The sequence below is a fragment of the Arvicanthis niloticus genome, chromosome 10 (assembly GCF_011762505.2).
Source record: "Arvicanthis niloticus isolate mArvNil1 chromosome 10, mArvNil1.pat.X, whole genome shotgun sequence".
In the NCBI taxonomy this organism is placed as follows: Eukaryota; Metazoa; Chordata; class Mammalia; order Rodentia; family Muridae; genus Arvicanthis; species Arvicanthis niloticus.
Genome location: NC_047667.1, coordinates 29024891 through 29047790, shown reverse-complemented (window position 1 = coordinate 29047790; position 22900 = coordinate 29024891). Strand labels below are relative to the sequence as shown.

At 35.2% G+C, this 22900-nt stretch overlaps 1 protein-coding gene across 4 annotated transcripts in view; it reads right to left on the bottom strand.

Annotated features, from left to right (window-relative positions):
• Window positions 1-22900, bottom strand: part of Kcnt2 (potassium sodium-activated channel subfamily T member 2) — a 332481-nt gene that overhangs the window by 180143 nt on the left and 129438 nt on the right. The gene's annotated exons all lie outside the window — the stretch shown is intronic.

The following is a 22900-nucleotide window of genomic DNA, read 5'->3' as shown; positions in this document are numbered from 1 at the left end:
TCTGGCCTCAGTGAGAGAAGATGCACCCAATCCTCAAGAGATGTGAGGCCCCAGGGAGTAGGGAGGGGTGATGAAGGGGGGTAGGAAGTAGGGACATCTTCTTGGAGAATGGGGAAGATAGGTATGTGATGGGGAGTGGTTGGGGGTGGCAGACCAGGAGGAGGATGAAGTCTGGTCTGTAAAAAAAAAAAAAAAAAAGAATATATATATATATATATATGCAACATGCAACACCATTTGTATTTGTCTGTCTGTATTTGTTAAAAGGCAGTTTAACTGCCTGGGATGGATGGTTAGGAAAACAACCAGATGCAACTGATATAAACTTATCATCTCCCTATTGTCAAAAAGTGTGTGACAGTATAAATCAAAAGGCCACTAGGAGGAACCAAAGTATTTGTAGATTGTGTATGTAAAAGTATATCTAGTATAAAAAATGGCCCTCATATATCTAAGCTGTGCCACAAAAAAGTAGGGATAAATTGCCCTTTTATAGGTATGAACAATTGGGGAGGATGTATAATGTGTTTCTAAAGGATAATAGATGAAGAATCTAAGATGAAATGCTACTGAAATAATTGAATATAAAGACTGTAATTAAATACATAAATGTATGTGAAAAGGATATCTTTTCATAACTGCCAGGTCCCTTGGGAGGACAAGGAAGAGGAGGAGGACAAGGAGGAGGAGGAGGAGGAGGAGGAGGAGGAGGAGGAGGACAAGGAGGAGGAGGAGGAGGAGGAGAATGTAAAACTGGGTAGGTTCAAGCAACTGGCTTGTGGAATCAATTGACAGAATTTCATTAAGTATAAAAAGGTTGAAAAGTTCTCTAGACTTAGGACACTGCTTCCCCACAGTGTTAGACAGCTGTGCTCCCCACATCCTTATAATCCAATAAAGGAAGTCCAGAAGTACACAAACATCTTTTTCAGGCAAAAACATGACTTGAAGAATGTTTTAACGTTCTAATTTCCCCCATATTAATTGCCGAGGAGGATTCTGGCTGAGTCATACTGATGCCTGAATCTGGCAACAGCCTGGTAATAGTTCCTGGTTGCAGACTTCTGCATGCTTAAATCTCATGACAGATTTAACTTATGAGGACAGATATTTCTACAATACTCATTCTTATATTCATACCAAACAACTACTGGTATCTATTATACTATTCAGTAAGATGTCTTGCATATTCTTAGATGGAACTTAACAGTGAGAAGGAAGACAACTAATGAAACATTCTCAGGGAAGATGCTTCTATAAATCATAAAAGGAATAAACCTGTGTGGTTGTGCATATGCTTATGTAATATGTATTGACTGTGTGTGGGGGCTACATACAGTTTATAAACATATGAAGTTTGCAAATGAATATGGAGAGTGTCTGTACATATATGGAATATGTGTTCACTTATATATGGATTGCATGTATCCATGCAGAGTATATTGTAAGTATATATGGATTATATGCATGGGTGTATATGGGGTAAATATGTGAATGGTGGACATGCATATGAAATGTGAGTGTATATGTATTTGTGTAAAAATTCTTATTTGTGGGCCTTTCAGGGAGTATCATCACATATTCATGCTCATGACTTTTATACACATGTAAATATTTCTTCATTTAAGATTTTCTTAGAGTGACAAGGGAGTCAAGTCTTCCTTTAGTTTCACAATCTTCCTCTATATCACTGGTTTTGCCAATAGAAGATTAGGAAAAGATTAAACGTTTTAAAGAACTATATTTTTTTTCTTTGTTAAGATATAACTTTAGGGCTGGAGAGATGGCTCAGTGGTTAAGAGCACTGACTGCTCTTCCAGAGGTCCTGAGTTCAATTCCCAAAAAACAACAAGGGGGCTCTTGCCCATTTGTAATGGGATCAGATACATAAAATAAATAAATCTTTTTTTAAAAAAAAAGTTAACTTTAAAAACAATTGAATATAGAAAATACAAAAAATGCTCTGACTTTTCATTTTAACACTGTTTCCTTAGTCATTACTTAAATAAAATCTCAGATAAGAAAAAAATTAATAGCATGGCAAGGTCAAAACAGTTTCTGTTGAGGGAGAAGAAAATGCAGAGGAAGTTTACATTCAAAACTATACTTTAGGAGCTATAGGGATGACTCAGTGGCTAAGAGCACTGGTTCCTCTTCTGAAAGACCAGATTCAATTGCCAGCATTCACATGATAGGTTTTAACTATCTGCAACTCAAGTTCTGGAAGGATACACAGCTATCTTCTCACTTCTACAGGTACTGTATACACACAATGCATCGTTATATATGCAGGCAGAACACTCACACATATAAAATAGAAATAAAGGATAATTTTAAATAACTTATACTTCACAGTTTGTCACCATAGTGCAAGAAAGCTAAAAACAAAGTCTTCAACCAAGTAAAAAATGGGGCTCTATGTAAATCAGAAAGAACAGACGCGGTATAAATAACTTTATGTACAGCCATAAAGAATTTTTATTAGTCTGAGTGCTGAAAGCACAAATGAGGAACCTGGACTGAGAGCCTGGAGTCCTTTTTGTGCAGTTTGAACCCAGTAATAAAGGTCAGCCGACACCCAGAGTGGTTACTACTGCCCAAAGCCATGGCTATATTTATAGTAAACTATTGGTCTTGGGCTGAAAATCACTTTTAAGACTGTTCAACAAATCATCCAAGTGAAGCTACAGCCTTGCCCAGAGGAAATAACGGATTCAGAGAAGCTAATAAATTCAATCCTAAAGCATTTTCTAAGTTGTGAGCCCTTGACGCTCCAGAATTTTTTTTTTCATTTCCTGCATTAATTAGTTTTACATACTGGATTCAGTTCTTAAAAACAAAGTGAACAACCAAGAGCCTTGCCAACCACTAGCTTGTAGGCTGTTATTTGTCATTACATTTTTAAAAACAACGTTGTATTTCCAGTTGTTAAAAACAAAATAATAACCACTGTTGCCTTCAGGGGCTTTCCTTCTAGCTGGATCTCATTTGTGACACCTGCAGACAAACAGAAGCACTCTCTACCATGGATCAACTGTGGGCTCACTTGGCTGAGACACTGGCAGCCTCACTCAATCCTCATATGAAAAGTTTATGCTTGAATTAACACAGAAATCCATACTGGGCAACATGCAGACAATGAAATAGTACCGAGGATTCAGTCCTAAAAAGGATGCTGTCATCAAATCCCTTCTTTCAAGGTCTAGGGTTCTCTGAGGAGGAAAAGATAGAAGGACTGTAAGAGCTAGCAGTGGTAAATTACACAAAGAAAACAGTATCATCGAGACACAATAGAGACACAATAAGAAGGATGCACATAAGAACCCACAAAGGCTGTGACAGAAAACAAAGGGAGCTCAGGCCAGTCTGCATCCCAGAGGAGGAAGGTGATATAAAAACTCATTACTAGTGAATAAGTAATTTGCAACCAATATCCTCTGAAAAGAGAAAAAAAATCAGTTATGCTTAACTGAGTGACACTGGATATATCAGTAATACTCCAGAATAAGACCCATATCCAGAATTAGTTGTTCAATCGAAAACAAAGTCATTGGATTTACTACAAGATTTTTGTTTTGTTTTGGCATTTATTTTGCAATTGTTTTTCTGTATGTTGGTCTCAATTTTTGTTTTCTTGTGTTTTGTTTTGTCTTATCTCATTCTGTCTTGTTTTGAGAGAGAGAAAGAGAATAAAGTTGGGTGATTAGAGGTGGAAAGAATTGACTAGGAATTAGGAAAGAGGAAAACATGATCTACAAATAATTTGTATAAAAAATAGGTTTTAAATAAATTAAAGAAAAGAAGAGACCAAAAACAAAGTAATAGGGCTATCATTGTTTAGTGTTTGAAGAACAAAGATTGACAACTCAAGTTTAATCCCAGAACCTTCATGTTGGAATTGGAATACTACAATAAAATTCTGCAATCCACATATTCTCTCTGACATCCCTACAAGTACACACACACACACACACACACACACACACAAACACACACAATTTTTGGTGTCATAGAAATTTGATTTATAAATATGCTTTCTGTTTAACCATAAAACGGTGAGTATCAAAAAAAACTTAACCATCTTTCCATGGGTGGAATATTAAAAAGGATATAATAAATAACAGGTAACTTGAGCCACCATCTGTTTCTTATTTGGCATGTACCCACATGAACATCTTGCCATGTATTAGCACATCACAGAACAAATAGTCTCTGGTCAACATTTTCTGGAACTCAAATAAGGACAGTGGTCCAAATTCAGCCATGAAAAATACAGGGAAATGATACACTTCTGCACACCATAAAGTGTGGTAACCAGTCAGGAAATAAATAACTCTTACTTCCATGCAATCATTAATTTAAACTGAACTTCAACTGCAATATTCTAGTATCAACAAGAAACTGTTAGAAAAATGGATGTTTGTTTCCATACTTCCTGCTTAAATCATTTTTAAAAGTTCTACTTCCTAAGTGATGAATGGTGATTTCACGTCTATTTCAAAGGCAATTGCTCACAGATATGTATTTAATCTACAAAAGTAGCCATCTGTGATGATCAAGCTTAGAAGTACCAACTGGGTCTTTTGAGACTTATATTTCGAAGTTAAGGTCAGTGCATAAACACCTATAGATATGGTCACCTAGTTATTTTCCTGATCAATATTATTTGTTCAAAGAGCAATTTCAGAAGGACAAAAACACTTCCGAAACTGAAGCAATTTACTGGAAATTTGTGATTTATGCCAAGGCTGACTTAGTGAACACTGATCTTGTGGCATTAATTTTGGAAAGATTGAAAGAGTTTTTCAATAACTTAGTCATTTAATCCCAACAATGATGTTAATTATTTTAATTAATTTTAAAGTATTTATTTAATATTTTAATCACCAATTAAAATCTCTTCTGAGAACTAAAATTAACAAAGCATACAGAAAATGTTCTTCAAATTAAATATATATGACCAATATGCTATTTCATTTTTATTTCTTAAAGGAGGATGATTTTAGGCTCGAAATTCTGTTTTCAGGCACTATCTTTATAGCAATGTTTCTAGCTCTTAGGAAATGTCAATGTCCTCATATGACACAACTTTGATAACTTTGAAAGATTCAGAGCAGCCAGCTGATAGACCTGAGACTGTCTGTCTAACTACAGTGTTTACAGAGGAGTGTCTTAAGTTAGAAATAGTCATAGATTTGGTGAAAGGCCTCTTTACTCATAAGTTGTAGAAATATAAACATTTTTTTTTTACTAATTGTGCCTATTTTAAGGCATGAGAAAATGAAAACATTCTCAGAACATTTATAATTGAACATGTTGTCATTGAAGAGAGAAGTTATTAGACGGGAAAACAAGTCATTGCAAAACACTTACATAAGGGCAAAGGGTTCCAAACCCTACACTGTAACAAGAGGGACTTTATAATGCAGTGACCTGAATGAGTAATGGCTATTTAACTACTAGTTAACTAGGATTAATGTTTGAAATAAAATAAATATACTAGGTGTGGTGATATGTGCCTGTAATGTTAGCACTTTGGAGAAAGGCTACAAAAAGTCCAAGGTTATGATGTATTAAAAATGGGTCTGAGGACTAAAATTTGTTTCAATAAAAAAGTTCTAAAAATATATCCAAGTTTTAATATTTTTCTAAGTAAAAAATGTGGCCACAATATGTTCTCTTTATGATATGCAAGAGTAAATGACTCAATAAAAATCTGTCCTCCTACAACTTACCAATATCCATCCATCTCAAATACAAAAATCAATGTTCTAGTACATATTTTAGGTAATTGTACTTTATCTTAATATGCAGCCAGTAGAGCATGAGTAAAAGCTCACAAGTTATCAGTTAGTATTACTTATTTTGGTTGCAACTGAAGTTAAAAGAAAAACATGGGTTTATTTTTCTCTCCATCATTTCTAACTTACAATATTTTATACTGTGAATATTATACAAAATCAGAGACATTTCCAGTATGTCATCAATAAAAACACAAATGTCTGATGGAGACAAATATTTGGAGACAACAGAAAGTGGATATATGGCAGAACCATTTTTTTGGACCTTTAACTGAAATGCCAAGTAAGATTTCTTTGAAGATTTGTCATAAGAGCTGAGGCCAAAAGTAGACCAAAAATTAAGTTAAGATCATTCATGAAAGAAAATAAAAGTATTTAGTTCAAGCCTATAAATCTGGACACATGTGATTTCATAAAGGAACATAAAGAAAACAGAGGAAGCTCGCACACACTGATACGAGAAAACGTGCAAGGTGAGCTGAGGCCAGTGAGCAGTGCCAGTCAACAGAAAGATGACTGATAATGTTTTAAATCTAAAAGTATTAGGAAGCAAGCATATTTTAAATATACAAGGTTATTCTTATTGTTCTAAGAAAGTATTTTAGAAGGTTACACATAAAGAGACTAGACCAACTAAGCAAGAGACAATAGGTGAGCAGAACCCTTGATGGCACAGATACATGAGGGGGAGACATCCTCCAGGAGGTGCTGCTAGAGCAGCCGGACAGTTAATGTAAAGAAGGCGAAGAATACGTGTATTAAATAGTAAATGTTTTCAGTTCTCGAATGAACTAGGAAGACACTGAAGAAGCTGAGAGATATTGGGATAATGTATCAGTTGAGGGACAAAAAGCAGTGTGTTTGGATAGCTGAAGTGATCAACCTGTTCGGTGTTGAAAGCCAGAGATAACGGAACTCAATCAAGACAACAGAGAAAGCTGGACCATGAGATGAGGAAGAGCAGCAGCAGCTTTTTCCCAAGGCACACCAAATATGTTGATGGAAAATGATAGTGAAAGAAATGTTATAAAATATGTAAATTATTCTTCCATATACATATATTTTAGAATTATAAAAGCAACCTACTCAACTGCCCAGTTCAAAGAATAACATATTTTCCCTGAAAGCACTGCTTCTTATGTGTGGAAACAAAGAATAGCCATGGTTAGACATCCTGGCACTCATTTCTATGGTGCCATGGGAGAAATAATCCTCTCATTGAAATTTTAATTAAATTTTTAAATTTAAGAATATAATTACATCATTCTCCATTGCTTTTCTTTCCACAAACCTCCCATAAAACACTCCACTCCTTACTCTCCTTCAAATCCATGTCTACTTTCATTGTTACATACACCCTGACATATATACATGCTGTATATATGTGTGTGTGTATGTGTGTGTGTGTATATGTATATATATATATATATATATATATACATATACACACATATACATACACATACACATACATATACATATATATATGGCATGTATATATTCCATATAGAGAGAGTATGTATAGAAAATGTATTTCTTTCATTATCAACATTCCTTAATTACCATAGGTTCTTTCTATAAGGTTGAAAAATGAGGAGATTCCCTCAGTCCATCATAGAACTCTTGCTTAGGCAGGCATATTGGTGAGACTTTCTGCATCTTGCTTTGGTATTACTAGGGCACCATCTCTGAGTCTGATCCTCTGGCTCTTACAATCATCCAAAACCCTATTCAGCAATAACTTGTGAACCATTGTTGCAGGATTTGTATAGTAGACATAGATACAATTCCACAATTATGCATCGACTGACTGTGGTGTTCAGTAATGGTCTTTGGCTGTTGCAAACATAAGTTTCCTTAAAGGGGAGTGAGGACTAAACCTACCTGTGGGCATAGGGATAAATATTTAAAACATAGGTAGGGATTGTGCTGGGTTTGAAAACTGATGGTTATAAGTTCTCCAAGATGTATGACTTCACTAGCCATAGGTATAGGCACTTAATGATTTTAATAGGTTTTTTTTTTTTTTCAGAACAAACATTAAATGATATAAAGCAACAGACAGAAAATACTACTAGGCTATGAAAATAATAACACAGATGAAAATGGTAACATGGAAAGGGGAAAGCATATTTGTTCTTCAGTCCTGCACCAAGAACAATGGAATCCAGAAAACCTGAGAATTGTCATCTCAGGTTATAGGATTCAGTGAAATGTTTTATTGCTTTGGTAAGCTGTCATGCAGTCAAACTGTCTTCTAAATGTTTGTGCTTATACCCATCAACTGTAATGGTCTCAACTTTGGGCAGAGAAGGTTCTTACTGATGTGCTACATGCACAGACTCATAAAGCATTAGAGTGCTGGGAATGAGTGCTCAGCTCTTGATAAAAATTTACTTGCCCAAAACTAAGGAATAGTTTTGAAAGAGTGGAAGAAAGTATGGTCATGGAAGTGGAAAATTATGTCTTCTAGACATGACATGGCCTTTGCATCCATGAACTCAAAGGTGCTGTGGGTACCTTCCCAGGAACTCCACTATATCATACCTGTCAAAATGTCACCATGGCTGGAGGAGAGTGTCTGGCTAAGGGGCTTCTGATAACTGGTGGCTACGGTGGCATGAGGAGTCAGTTGTTTGGAGGTTGGTTCCGATGTATTAATACATTCCCGTTTACATATGTGCAGCACTAACAGGATTAGGGCGTGGTTTTAATCTTTTAAATAAATTAAGAAGACATAAAATTGAGAGTGAAACTTGTGGGTCATCCAGATAGGTGCTTCAGAGAGGTAACTGGGTAACTATATGATCAATTAGCATGCATAATTATTTTAATTCTTAAATATTAAATGATAGCTACATTTTCTGAAAGGATATCTCAGCTCTTTAAAGAATGCTTATATAATATTTTTAATCCTCATTTTTAAAAGCAAAAATCAAGACACAATATACATATATATATATATATATATATATATATATATATATATAAACTGTACTCATAAAAAGTGTAACAAATAGCCAGGATTCCATCAAGTCTTCTTTATTCCTGAAGAAATGCACCTTTACAAAGCTATACATATTGTCAGCCTCTGAGAAGTAAGTCTCTAGAAAATTTTTTTCTATGAAACTCTTAACATTTTCCCTAAATTATGGCAATAAAAGGCTGTTCTATATTTGAATGGTACATTATGGCTTACAAATTCTTTTATATAGATTATCTTGATTTTTGTAGTTATTCAGCTCTGGTGGCTATGTTTAAATTTATACTTAAGAACTGGAACAGATTTAGAAAAAATCACACAAACAACAAATAAAAAGTTCCATGGAGAAAAGTTATACCTTTGAGAATATAGTTTGGTTGAGGAAAAAAAAACTGAGTGCTCTCAATGGTCAATATAAAAGATAATTATAATGTAACAAATTGAAAGTGTTTTTTCACCTTTACAGTAGGCACACTAGTGGGAACCAGCTCATATGAAATTCAAATGAGATATTTAGAACACCCTAAAATCAATTTGCTCGAAACTCAAGGACCTAAAAATAAATATCAAAACTTTGCACATAAAGACAAAAGTCTGTAATAAATGTAATTCAACTGGAAAATGAGAATTATAAAAAATATTTGAGTAACTCCATGAAATTAAATTATTATGAAAACTAGAGAAGTGCTATATAATATGTAAATAGAAAAATACTGGTGAAAGTTAATATAATCACGATTATAAAATAATTAAGTCAGATTATAGAATATATGAACAAAAGAGAAAGTGCTGAAGTGAAGCTCACCAAGTTCCAAATATAAATACTTTACAAGACATTAGCAAAGATTGTGGAGAAAAAGAGAATAAACTCTACTCTGACACACATAGAAACTTTCCAGTTGGAAAATTATGAAACAGAGCTGAAATGTATTCAAGTATCAGGATTCTAAGAATCAGCTCCAGGGCTGGAGAGATGGTGTGATTGATAAGAGTTACTGATACTCGAGGGTTAGGACCTGAGTTAATCACACACACACATACATACTCACACACACCACAGACACACACATACACCACACACACACACACAGAAACGTATATACCATACACACCACACACTCCAAACTTATACACTACACACACACCATACCCACCACACTCGTACACACACACCACAGACACACACCCACACACACACAGAAACATATATACCACACACACCACACACTTCAAACTTATACACTAAACACACACACCATACCCACCACACTCATACACACACATACACACACACACACACCACAGAGAGAAATACACACACACCACAGAGAGAGAGAGACACCTACAGACCACACACACCATACATACATACATACACACACATTACACACACCAAATTCTCTCTCTGTCTCTGTCTCTGTCTCTGTCTCTCTCTCTCTCTCTCTCTCACACACACACACACACACACATCATACATACCACATACACCACACATACCACACACCACCCCAATGCACACACACCACACATACATACACTACACACCAAACACACAAACATAAACACATCACACACACACACACACCACACACATGTAATTGGCTCTAAAATAAAAGTGTCTAAATTAAATTTAAGAAGCTGGGTAACAAAGAAATTAGGAAGAAAGGAAAGACAGAATGAATATTTAAAAGGAATTTTGAAGAAGGAAAAAATGGTGGTTTGTTTTGGAATTTGGTTTTGGTTTTGCTTTTTTTTTTTTTTTTTTTTTTTTTTTTTTTTTTTTTTTTTTTTTTGATATATGAATTCAGCCAGGATCTAGTTGCTGGATGGTAAGAAAATGCTTTGATGATAATAAAAGTGCTCTATAAAAACTAACAGTGAGTACAGTTTAAAATAGACAACCATCTGGGTTGGATAGTATAGAAAGGGCTCTGTTTGCAAAAGTGGGAAATAAGAAAAAAATCTCAGATTCATTTTAGTAATACAGCACTTCATAAAAATCTGCAACAGATAAACTTTGAGTTTTTGGTTTTCTATTTATTTTTTTATTTTCTACACTATTCGCCATGTTTGAGGATTTATAGATAAAAGAAAGCTATTTTTTCTTACAATTTGTGTCTTGATGCTAACACAGCTTTCCCTTGCTCCCTGAGTAGGGTTTGATCACAGGTGTGCCTAGATTCTTTTTCTATATACTTCATGATTAACAAGAACTCATGGGCTAACACATGCCAATTCTGCAAATGGAGTCCAAGACTTAAAAGCCAGGCTGTTGTCTTGTGTTTATTTATTAACTCCTCTAGGATTTCTTAATCACATCTCTACCACGAGAATCTTTCTACATCTCTTTCCCTTTAGATTCTATCCAGATTTATGTGCTTTAAAATGTCACCTTTCATTGATTTTCCCTTTCTCAGAATACAAACTTGAAATTCACCTTTCTTCTGTCTCATAACCTACATCCAATTCATCGTATTTATTTCACATTCATCTTCAAGATGGATGACAAAGCAAATGACAGCTCACCCTTTTGCTATTGTTCCAGATCAAGAGCCCATGACCTTCTTCCTGAAATCCCACCACAGCCTTCCAGTCAGAATTTCTGCCTCTGCCCTTCCCTTCCTATACCCTTTACTCCACAGAGTAGTCGGAGCACTGTTTAATATGACATCTGGTGAAGCACATTCTTCTAAAAACATATGAAAACGTCTGTTCCAGAGTGTTTGCACTGACGGCTCTTCATCCTGACCAGGCTATTCCAAGAAATTGATTTATTCACAATGTGGTGTTTATTTCCTAATTAAAATCCTTCATTTTTGGACAGCCATTTCCTGAGAACTCCACCTAGAAAAGCAACCTGCTTCCAAGCTGATGTCAGTTTTACATTCATTTGCTTCATTAACTCCTCTTTGTTTATCGCTATCATTTGAATGACTTTTCCCATTCTACACACAGAGGAAACAAAAATTATATTAAGCATGAATAAATATAAATGCTTTCAGTCTTTCCTTTTGGCTTGGGTTTTCATGTTATACTCTCAAACATGCTTTAGGATTTTATTATGTCTTAAATTCTTATAAAAATTATTGATTTTTTTTAGCTACCAGTTTTTTTTAATGTATAAAAAGCTTGGTGTCTTTATAATTGTGGGGATCAGAGGGATGGTCTACCTTATTTTAATATTTAAACATTATTTTTATTATTATTATTATTATTATTATTATTATTATTTCTTTTACTTTACTGTTTATGCAATTTGCCTATATTTTATCTTGGACACTGTCTCTTGTATATACTGTACATTTTGAACCTCCATAAAAAATTAATTTTGGTTAGATAGAGTAATTTTCTTGGTTTTCCTTTCCGCTCCTCTATCTTTGATTAGATAATTTAGTATCTATGTTTTCAGGAGTCTTCATTCATAAATAACAATTCATACAGGCCACTTTTCTTAGCCAGTCATGTGGAGTTAAGGCCTCACAGACCATAAAGAAGCCTCTGTAAGACTCGTGTTATTTTTAAGGATTTGGATTCATCCTTCAGTCATGCTTCTAACCACTACAGTACTGAAGAAGTGTACTTAAAACCCTCTACATCTTAATGCCATCACCCCGGCTGCCAATACATTATTTCAAGCACTAAATTATCTATGAGATGAATCCCAAGATCAAACTGAGAACTAATGACCCACTTTATATTAAAAAAAAAAAAACAAAAAGTAAACAAAACAAAACAAACAAACAAACAAAAAAGAGTGATAGCTGTAAGATTTTCATTTCCCTAGCTTGGTTGCTATGGAATTTTAAAAGTGTACCTTTTACTCAAAGCATTACCTGGCTCATATACATTTTTATGAACTCAACTCTTCAATTCATTTTCCATCTAAATGTATGACTGATCCAAAAATCTAACATTATTGTTTGATCTCATTTAATAGCCAAGTTTCACAACCAGTTAAATTTTGCAAAGTATGCATGAGTAAATATCCCCAACCTTCAAGTCCATAGCTATTTGACTTTATTCTTGGTTCTTTCAGCATGGAGACATTGTGAACAGAAATTCTAACTACTAAGGATTTCCAGAAAAAATGTGTGTGTGTGTGTGTGTGTGTGTGTGTGCGCGTGTGTGTGTGTTTGTGTGTGTTTGTGTACACGTGTGCACACACGCATGCGTGCATGCCTGTGTGCACATGCTTACATACAAGCACGCACACTTGTATGGATACAAGCAAGTAAGCAAGCAAGCATGTGTAAGTTATTTTAGGTGGTGGCAACAGCAGCTATGGGCATCTTTTGAACCACAAGACCATTTAAAATGTGTCATCGTGTAGATTTATATCTTTTGTAAATTAACAACTATGTTGGTTAGGGTTAATTTTCAAAGTCTAGGGTCACTAGAAGAGAGCCTCTGAGCATGTGTGTGTTAGGAAGAGCCATCCACTCTTAGTACCATCATTCCCTGTTTGGGACACTGGACTCTATAAATAGGAAGTGGGAAAGCAGAAAAAGGTGTTCAGCGTTATTTACCTCCTGAGTCTCATACAATATAACTTGCTGTCCTACATACCTGCTGCTGTTTCTTCCTTCCCATGAGAGACTATAGCTCCAACCTTCAAGACAAATGAATTCTTTCTTCTTAAAATTGCTTTTATTTTATCCCAGCAACAGCAAAGGGAAATAAGAAAGCAGCCATGATGCTTCCAATTTTTCTATTTGTCTTAGTTACGGTTTTACTGCTTTGAAAAGACGCTATGGCCAAGACAACTCTTATAAGGGACAAAATTTAATTGGGGCTGGCTTACAGCTCCAGAGGTTCAGTCCATTATCATATAGGTGAAACCTTGGCAGCATTCAGGCAGGCATGGAGTCAGAGGAGCTGAGAATTCTAATCTGTAGCTAAAGACTTCTAGCAGAAGATTACTGTCTTCCAAGCAGCTAAAAGGAAGGTCTCAAACCCTCCACCACAGTGATACAATTTCTCCATCAAGGTCACATCTACTTCAACAAGGCCAAACCTCCTAATAGTGCCAATCCTTGGGCCAAACATATTCAACACATCACAACATTTAACTTCAATTTCCTTAGCCTAGAAGTGGAATACACTTACATTTTCATTTTTGCACGTTGAGAACATCCAAATATTTTGCAGCCAGGACTCCCTTTGGACACTCATGGTCATCTATGTTTGCCTGGATGGCTACTAAGGATTACAATCCAATCTGGTCTCTTAGACTGTTTTATACTTCCTATTAAGTTATCTATTCTTTTACCACATATTAGTTATTTGACCCACTGTCATATCTCAGAGAGTCTACCTACAAAGACTGTCCTTCAAATATCACACTTTACAGCAACTTCCATCAAACTATCTGCAATCATATCAGACACACCCCCTTCATATTTATTTTACTTTACTTTTACATAGTGCTTAACTAATATTCAAAACTAAAACTCAATGAGTATATACTTCTGTATTTGTCATTTGGTGTTCTATTCATCCTCATCTGTAATATTGGTAATAGAAAAATATTAAAGACATTTACTCTTCCATCTCTCAATGTGTAGCCCTTAATGAGGTTCTGGAGTATAGTGCCCTAAATATAATCACTTTAATAATGCATAGCATAATCTACAACTATATTCAAACCCCTTCATTTTTCCATATTGTTAGATATCTTCATTTTCTCCGTTGTCTCACTATATGTCTGCTGCCATATTTGAATTTATAGTTTGACATGACACAACATGTCAGTACATTTTCTTTTAATTTTTCACTGGAAACTGGAAAATTAAAAAAGTTTATTTGTCATTGAAGTTTAAAAATAAATGAGGTATAATCCAAGGTATACACTTTCCCATATTTCCTGGTTTATACCTTTCTTCGACACAGTATTCCATGTTCCTATTATTTGCTTATTCTTTCCTTACCCTTCACTATTTATCTACTGATTGCTGTAAAATCAATCAGACTCCCCAGGTGTATCTGCCAATAGTTTCATGAGACATGTTTCTCCTTAGAGCATATTTGCTTCATTATAGATTTATTCTCTATGTCCCATACTTTGGTTACTGGTCCTACTGAATAATTATTTACCTTTCTCTTTGTAAAGGGCTTGTAGTGGAATTCCTGAGAACATTTTTTCTTAGGAGCTATCTTATGGCTAACATCCTGGTTAGACTCAGGTGTCAGTACCAGGAAGTCCTTTCTTACCCCAGCTTTCACCTTTCAAACTTCTTATGCTTAGTGGGTACAAAGGCATCAGTCAAATTATTCTCCCTTTGCTTTTAGAATCCACACAAAATGATTAAACTTATCACAGCCAGTGTTGGCCATACAAAGAAGTTCATGTTTAAACAACCCCATGGAGATGATGGGCTCAGTTACATCCTCATGTGTCCTGTATGAGTCTCATATTCGTCTACATCTCCACCAGGAGAGAATGATCCCATCATCACTAGTGCCATTTTTTTCATCATGGTTAAGGAATCATAAAAAGATACAAGTTGGTATTTGTAGGAGAGGTAGAAGGAATTGCTCAGGAAACTCTTTCTCCACAGCCTTCTTTATACTTTGTTTTTGCTTAGCTTCATTGTAATCTATTTTAAGAAAGATATTTTCTTGAAACAGATATGAGTCATGATTGATATCAATCCACAGTACTGCTTTAATTGCTAGATTTACATTTGTGGCACTTTTCATCATCAGTTTTGGTTCCACCATTTTATGTGTGACATATAATATGAAACATAGTTGTATCTGCAACATTGTCTCCTTGGTGCTAGCATTATTGGTTTTACTTCTGAATATGTCTTTTACCTTTGGTCATCAAAATGTATGTTTAACTAATTCAGGTTTTGTCATAATTTATACACAGAAGGGAAAATGGACAGGGGTTGGGGGAAGAGAGGACCTGATCTGGTGTTGGGTGAGGGAAAAGGACTGAAGCATTGAGGGACAGCAGAAAGAATGGAAACAGGCAACCTAGAGAGGTTGTAGGTTGGGGGGGACCCTCTAGAATGCACCAGAGACCTGGGAGGTGAGGGACTCAAATGCAGGGACCTTAGATGAAATGCCCGACAGTAGAGAGAGGGAACTTATAGAGTCCACCTCCAGCAGAAAGACGAGGCAGCAAATGAGGGAGGGGGTTGCCATCCCATAATTATTCCTGTTTGAAAGAACTACAGGGATGGAAATGGAGAGGAGCCAGAGGAAAAAAAGGTCCAGCAACAGGAGGCCCAAAGTGGGATTCAGCTCAAGGGGAGGCCCCAAGACCTGACTCTATTACTGAGGCTATGGACCTATCATGACTGACCTCTGGAAGCCCTATCAAGCAGCTGAAAGTGTCAGATGCAAATATTTGCACCCAACCAATGAACAGAAGCTGCTGACCCCTGTGGTTGAATTAGGGAAAGGCTGAAAGAAGCTGAGGAGGAGGACGACCATGTAGGAGGACCAGCAGTCTCAATTAATCTGGAACCCGGAGATCTCTCAAACACTGGACCACCAAAATGCAGCATACACCAAAGACACCCAACACATATACAGCAGAGGACTGCCAGGTCTGTGTTCAATCCTAACCCTCAAGAGATTGGAGGCCCTTAGGAGTTTAGAGATCAGGTAGAGTATGGGTGGGTGTTGGAGACAGCCTCATGGAGACAGGGTTGAGGAGGCGGTATGGGATGTGGAATAGTTGGGGTGAACAGGGCAGGGGGGAATAAAATCTGGAGTGTAAATAAAACAAGAGTCCTTAATATTTCTTAAAGATCACACAGGACTTTCAGTCCCTGTTACATTTTTAACTTAAATTATATTCATTAAGTGAAATTAAAATGCCCCAATTTCATTTTCTTCATGTTGGTACTATGATTCTTCTGCTACAATATTTCCCCCAATACTATAACATTCTTAAGGTCATAACATAATTATTATTGTACACATTGCTAATTTTTAATAAAAATCCTTATAGTTAAAAGAAACACTTTATAGAACAGTAAAATTTTCTTTTACTAGACACTGTAAAACAGAGTATGTGTATAACTATAGGTATTCATAAAGATACGAAAAGTTTTCTGAAATCAAGTTTTAAAGAGATAAATTATCAACTTATATGGAAATAAAATGTGAACAATTTTCCAAACAAAATAAATTTTACTCCAAATTTCTTAATTCAATATCACTTCATTATACATTTATTTTATGCTTTATTCTAACTGCCTAATAGCAAAACTGATAAAATTTCACACCTTATTGTCACACCAGAAGAAACTGATAACCAGCAGTCTCAAGCTAACAAATGATAACAGTAATACATAATGATTTTTACAAGAGTGCTCATTGTGACTTACTACTGCTGTTTAATAATTCACCCAAGAATCATGTATTTGTGGCAGGATTCTTATTCGTACGATGGAAATATTTAAACTAAAGCAAAGCATCTAAATGTTATGACATTAGTTACTGGATTAACGGATGAAAAAAAGCACAATAAGAGCTGAAGAATATATAGCCTAAGACTTATGCTTTTGCTATTCTACCCCAAGGCAAGCACTCTATAGAGCTAATGCAGAAAGCTCCTCTTTGTAGTCAATCTGGTCTTAAAAACAACATGGCTAAAATGTCCATCATCCATGAAAAAAGGTGAGAACCATCTAAAGCAGAACATATATTGACTGCTATGCTATTTTTAGCCAGCAGTTGTAATTAGTGCACAGCCTGCCCTGACCCAGAAGAGATTACAGCTTACAGATGAGACAGCGGTCAGGAGTGTATCTATCGATCTCAAGGGGTTCTGTTCATAGCATTGACAGGCCACAGCTCTGAGTGATAATATTGCCTATAATCAGAATTATGGCCTTGGCACTGGGCATTCAAGGCAAAGCTGCCAGTTCATGGAATATATAGGAATAAACAAAGCCTGAATAACACACACTAATTCATCCCCATGTCAGCCTGAATCTGCATTGGAGGCAAATTTGCCTAAGCATTTGTGTGGTTTGAATAAGTCTGGCTCCCACAGATCCATGGTTAGAGTGTTCAGTATATAGGGAGTGGAACTATTTGGAAGTGTGGCCTTGTTGGAGGAGGTGTGTCACCAAGGAGGCAGGCTTTGAGGTCTCCAATGCTAGTTCTATGCCCAATGTGAAACACACCCTTCTGCTACCTTCTGATCAAGATGTAGAACTGTCCAGCATCATGTCTGTCTACACACTGGCATGCTTCCCACCATGATGATAATCGACTAAACTTCTAAACTGTAAGCCAGCCACAATTAACTGTTGTTCTTGGTCATGTTGTTTCTTCAGAGTAATAAAACCCTAACCAGGATAGGGTTGTTGTATAAACTTTTGTTGATATCTATAAACTAAATATATGTATATGGGTAGGGTATCGTCAATCCTCGTTGAATGACAGCTTTGTTAAAATGCAACAATCCAAAACAGAAAAGACTGGAAATATTGAAATGCTGATACTGGATTAATACAAACTGACATTTATAGAATTTAACTGAATTTCACACGCATTTTTAAATGTTCCATGGTAAGGTAAAGTAATTTGTTACGGTAAAATCCACTTCAATGTTTAAGACAATTCAAAAGAATATCAAATTTAGTTGTTAATCTGCTATGAAGCTTACTTCTTTATAAAACATTACTGTTAACTTTAACACCCAAATATAGAAAATATTTCAGCATTATAGAGAAATGAATGCTCTCAGTTAACAAAAAACAATCTGGAAAACTACAACCAGTTTGATTTTATATAGGTCTATACACAGTAACAAATCACATACATTAGAAGTCCCTTACTCCATGATTTTAAAACCATACTTTTAAATGCTTACTGTATGTTTAATAGTACAGCCATTTATGTTGTAGAATGATTGATAAGGAAAACATTAATTTGCATGAAAGAATTTATCAAGATTGTAAAGTTCTTCACCACCTTGTAAATGTCAATTTGTACAACAAATGATTTCAAGAGAAAAAAAAACTTTGCTTAGCAGAAATAAATAACCTTAAATATCTACACACTCCCTGTGAATCCTATCGGTGTGCACAGTTACTGGAAAACTTAATTAAGCACCGGCATTCTGCACTGAAAGCATCTAGCACTATGATTCCATGCCTGTAATTCAGGCATTAGCATTCAAATCAGGCCACAAATTGCACTTTGGTATTTGTTGAGTGAATGCCAATTGAATGGTTTCAAGTAATCATTTTTCATTTCCTGCAGAGTATCCTCTAACACCTAATATTCCCGTGGAACATAAGGTAATTTGAGATGTTAGGATTTTACATTTTTATTGTGATTTTTAAAAATACAACAAAGCCTATTTACATTGCTGAAAGAAATCTCTCCTTTTCTTGGATGCAGTATCTTTGCAAAAGAAGGTTCATAAGTTATAGAATATGTAACTTCCAAATCTAAAGATAACAAACCCTACTGCTTACCAAGGCATCAGAACTCATCACATTGCACTATGCTACCTGATAATCACAAACATGCTTCTGTTTTATTTCGATATATTTAAGACAAGTAGAGGTTTAAGAGGAACTCAAGTTTTAGATCAGAAGGGAGGAGGAAAAAAGAAATTTCTAAAGAATCATATTAGCTCAAGGCAAAGCTCTAAGGCCTGACATTATTACTGATGCTATGGTGTACTTACTGACAGGAGCCTAGCCTGGCTGCCCTCCGAGAGTTCCAACAAGCAGCTGAAAGCTTCAAATGCAGAAACTAGCACTGAACCAATGGACAGAAGCCAGGGATCCCTGTGGTTGAATTATGGAAATACAGGAAGAAGTTGAAGAGGAGGGCTACCCTACAGGAAGACCAGCAGTCTCAATTAACCCAGACCCCTGAGATTTCTCAGACACTGAACCACCAAGCAGGCAGATATGAGGCCTGTGACAAATATACAGCAGAGGACTGCCTGAACTGGCCTCAATGAGAGAAGATGCACCTAATCATAGATTTGAGGCGCAAGGGAGTGGGAAGGTCTGATGGGATGGGGAGGGACATTCTTTTGGAGACAGAGGAGGAGGAATGGGATGAGGAACTGTCAGAAGGTGAACCAGGAGGGGGATAACAACTGGATTGTAAAATAAGATTAAATAATAACAATAATAATAGAATCATACAAATGAAAAGCTTAATTCTACATAATTATAAGAGAGAATAGGATAAATTATGGCCACACTTTTAGAGCTTAACCAGTTAGGTTTTGTGCTTAACAAAGGAGTTGTAAGATTCAGTAATTTCATAACATTGTTCTGTTTCCACAAATTCAAAGAATAGGAAAACTCCCAAGCTGAAAATTTTGAAATTATATGGACAAAAAAAGTAACATGCAAATGTGATTTATCCAGGAGTTCATTTTACAAGGTGTGAAAAACTTGAGAATTACTTGAAAGCTGGTAAGTTATACTATATGGTTAAATGCTTTTCTCAGAAGCAAAGCTTCTGGCCTGAAAAGTTGGGGCTATAGATTCATTCCCACAAGTTGCATAAAAGTTTACCATGAAGAAAGGAATTTGATATAAGTTCTCAAAATAGATAGTTTGAAATGCTCTCAAAACACTTAAGAATCTCTAATTAGAAAGGATATTCTTACTTGAAAATTTCACTACCTTTCCTCAATACATATCTGTTACGCATCTGCGATTTTCCAAGTGTTTTGACAGATGCTAGGCATGATATGGCTAAGAGGTAAAATTGAATCATTACTCTTATATATAAAATATGTAGCAAAAATATAAAAAATAAATATGTTGTCCTCAAGTATTTGGACATCTCTAATCATATAGATTTCAGAAACATTTTATAAGAGAACCTGTATGCTATTATTTATCCTAGAAACTGAAAGATTTATAAAAGGACAAGTTTAAAATTCTGGATGCAAAAAGTCAGAGACACTAGAGGACAAACAGAGTTCTTAGGCTTAGTAGAGTAAACTGTGAAGAGAACTATCAGAAGCAATCTACAAGCAGCTGGCAGCATCACACACCTCTGATCCCAGTATTCAGGAGGCAGAAGTAGGTAGATCTCTTTGAGTACCAGGACAAACAGAAGTACACAGTGAGACCCTGTCTCAAAAACTGAGAAAAGCATACATACATCCACTGATACATACATGCATACATAATAAAAATAAATATTCCTTACCAAAATCTTCAGAAAGCCAAAAAATAAAAGGTCCTCAAAAAAATCTACATTTCGAATTCAAACACAATAAAAAAAAATCTCTTTACTTTTCAGACCTTTCATCAAGAAATAGAAAAAATATTACAATGCATATAAAAGTATAAAAGACACAGCTAAAACAATTCTGAACTGACTTCAAATGATATAACAGAACAATGTACAAACAAAAAACCCAATCCTGGCCTATAATAAGGCACATAGATCAATGGCATGGAACAGAAGCCCAAGGAATAAGTTTGCGGAACTACAGACATGCTAAATTTACATTTTAGATTTAAAAAAAAAAACATTGTTTAACAAATGGCCCTGGGAATATTGAACACCTAATACAGAAGTGTGAAATTAGAACTCTCACTCTGAGCCCCCCCCCAAATCATTCCCCCACCAAAAGTCAATTGCACATGGATTAAAATCTCAGTATAAAATTGAAACCCTGAAACTGATAAAGGCAAATGCAGGTTGGTACACTCAAACATACTGAAACATGAAGACATAGCTGAGGATTTCCTAACAGGGCAATGGATGATTAGAAAACGTGACCAATATCTGACAGATAGGAACTCATGGAATATTTTAAAAAGTTCATACCATAAAGGCAATGACCAGTCAAGTCATAAGCCCAGCTATACTTCTGACAAAACATTAGTACCTAAAATACATATGGAATTTAAAAGCTAAACAGCAATACAGCAAATACATAATCAAAAAATGAAAGATGAAATTGTACAATGATTCCCAAAAGGAGAGATAGTAAGGGTGAATAATAAACATTCTAAGAAGTGTCAGTTATTATTAGCCTATTGGAAATGCAACTTAAAAGCACTTCAAAATTCCATCTTGCCAAAGTAAGACTTATAGCAAGAAAAATGACAATAAATGCTGGTAAGCATATAGAGTAGGAAAAAAATCTTATCTGTGGTTAGTAGATGTATACTAACCACCATCACTGCAGAGATGGTGGAAACCATATGACCTACATGTATCATTTTTGGAAATATAGCTGATAGGCTTCACATCCTAATATAGAAATTTTATTTGGATTTAGCACTGCTTTGTTCATAAGAGCAAGGAAATGGAGTCAGCTGAGGTTTTCAACAACAAACAGACGAATAAGAGAACTGTAGTACATTCACACACGGCTCTTCTAACATTAAAAAAAATGAAATTTGTAGAAAAACACAGGAAACTGGGAATGTACTAGTGAGGTAACCCAGGTCAGGAAAGACAAATATTTTCTTTCTTGTATATGGATCCTAAAGTTGAAATCTTAATCAAAAGTATTGAAGAAAGAAATTATCCTTAGGAGCTATAGAACAAGTACTATGAGGAAAAGATGAAAGATTATTTAAAAGTAAAAACAAGCAACAATAAAACCTTGTACCTTTTGCATAATGAATTAACTAGAAAACTTCTAACCAAATAAATTACAGCTAGAAAGCCAGAAACCAAATAAGCTACCTAAAAAACAATCTTATGACTCAACACGTCTATGTAGCAAAGTAGTGGGAAGATCTTTAGGTAAAGGTGAAAAGCCTAGCGAGCTTGGTGATAGCTGGTTACCCCAAAAATAAGTTTCAGTTCAACTTTAAATTTACTATAAGAATATGAAATCTAAATGTAAATTTAAATTATACCCAAAAGACAGACAGCTCTTTAGGAATGGAAAAAAAAAAACCTTTAATAGTAAATAAATCACCATTAATCTAACCATTGTAGGCCTAAAAGCAGCCATCAATAAAGAAAGTGTTCAAGCTCAACATTAAAAAAAACTAATCTGATTATTTGTAATAAATTCCTATATTATAAATTGGGTTAATCTATTATTTTATAGATGAAATACTGTTAATATGAGCACCAAGAATAATAATTCTTCAAGTACAAGTATATAACAACTCAGAATATATATATGTATGTA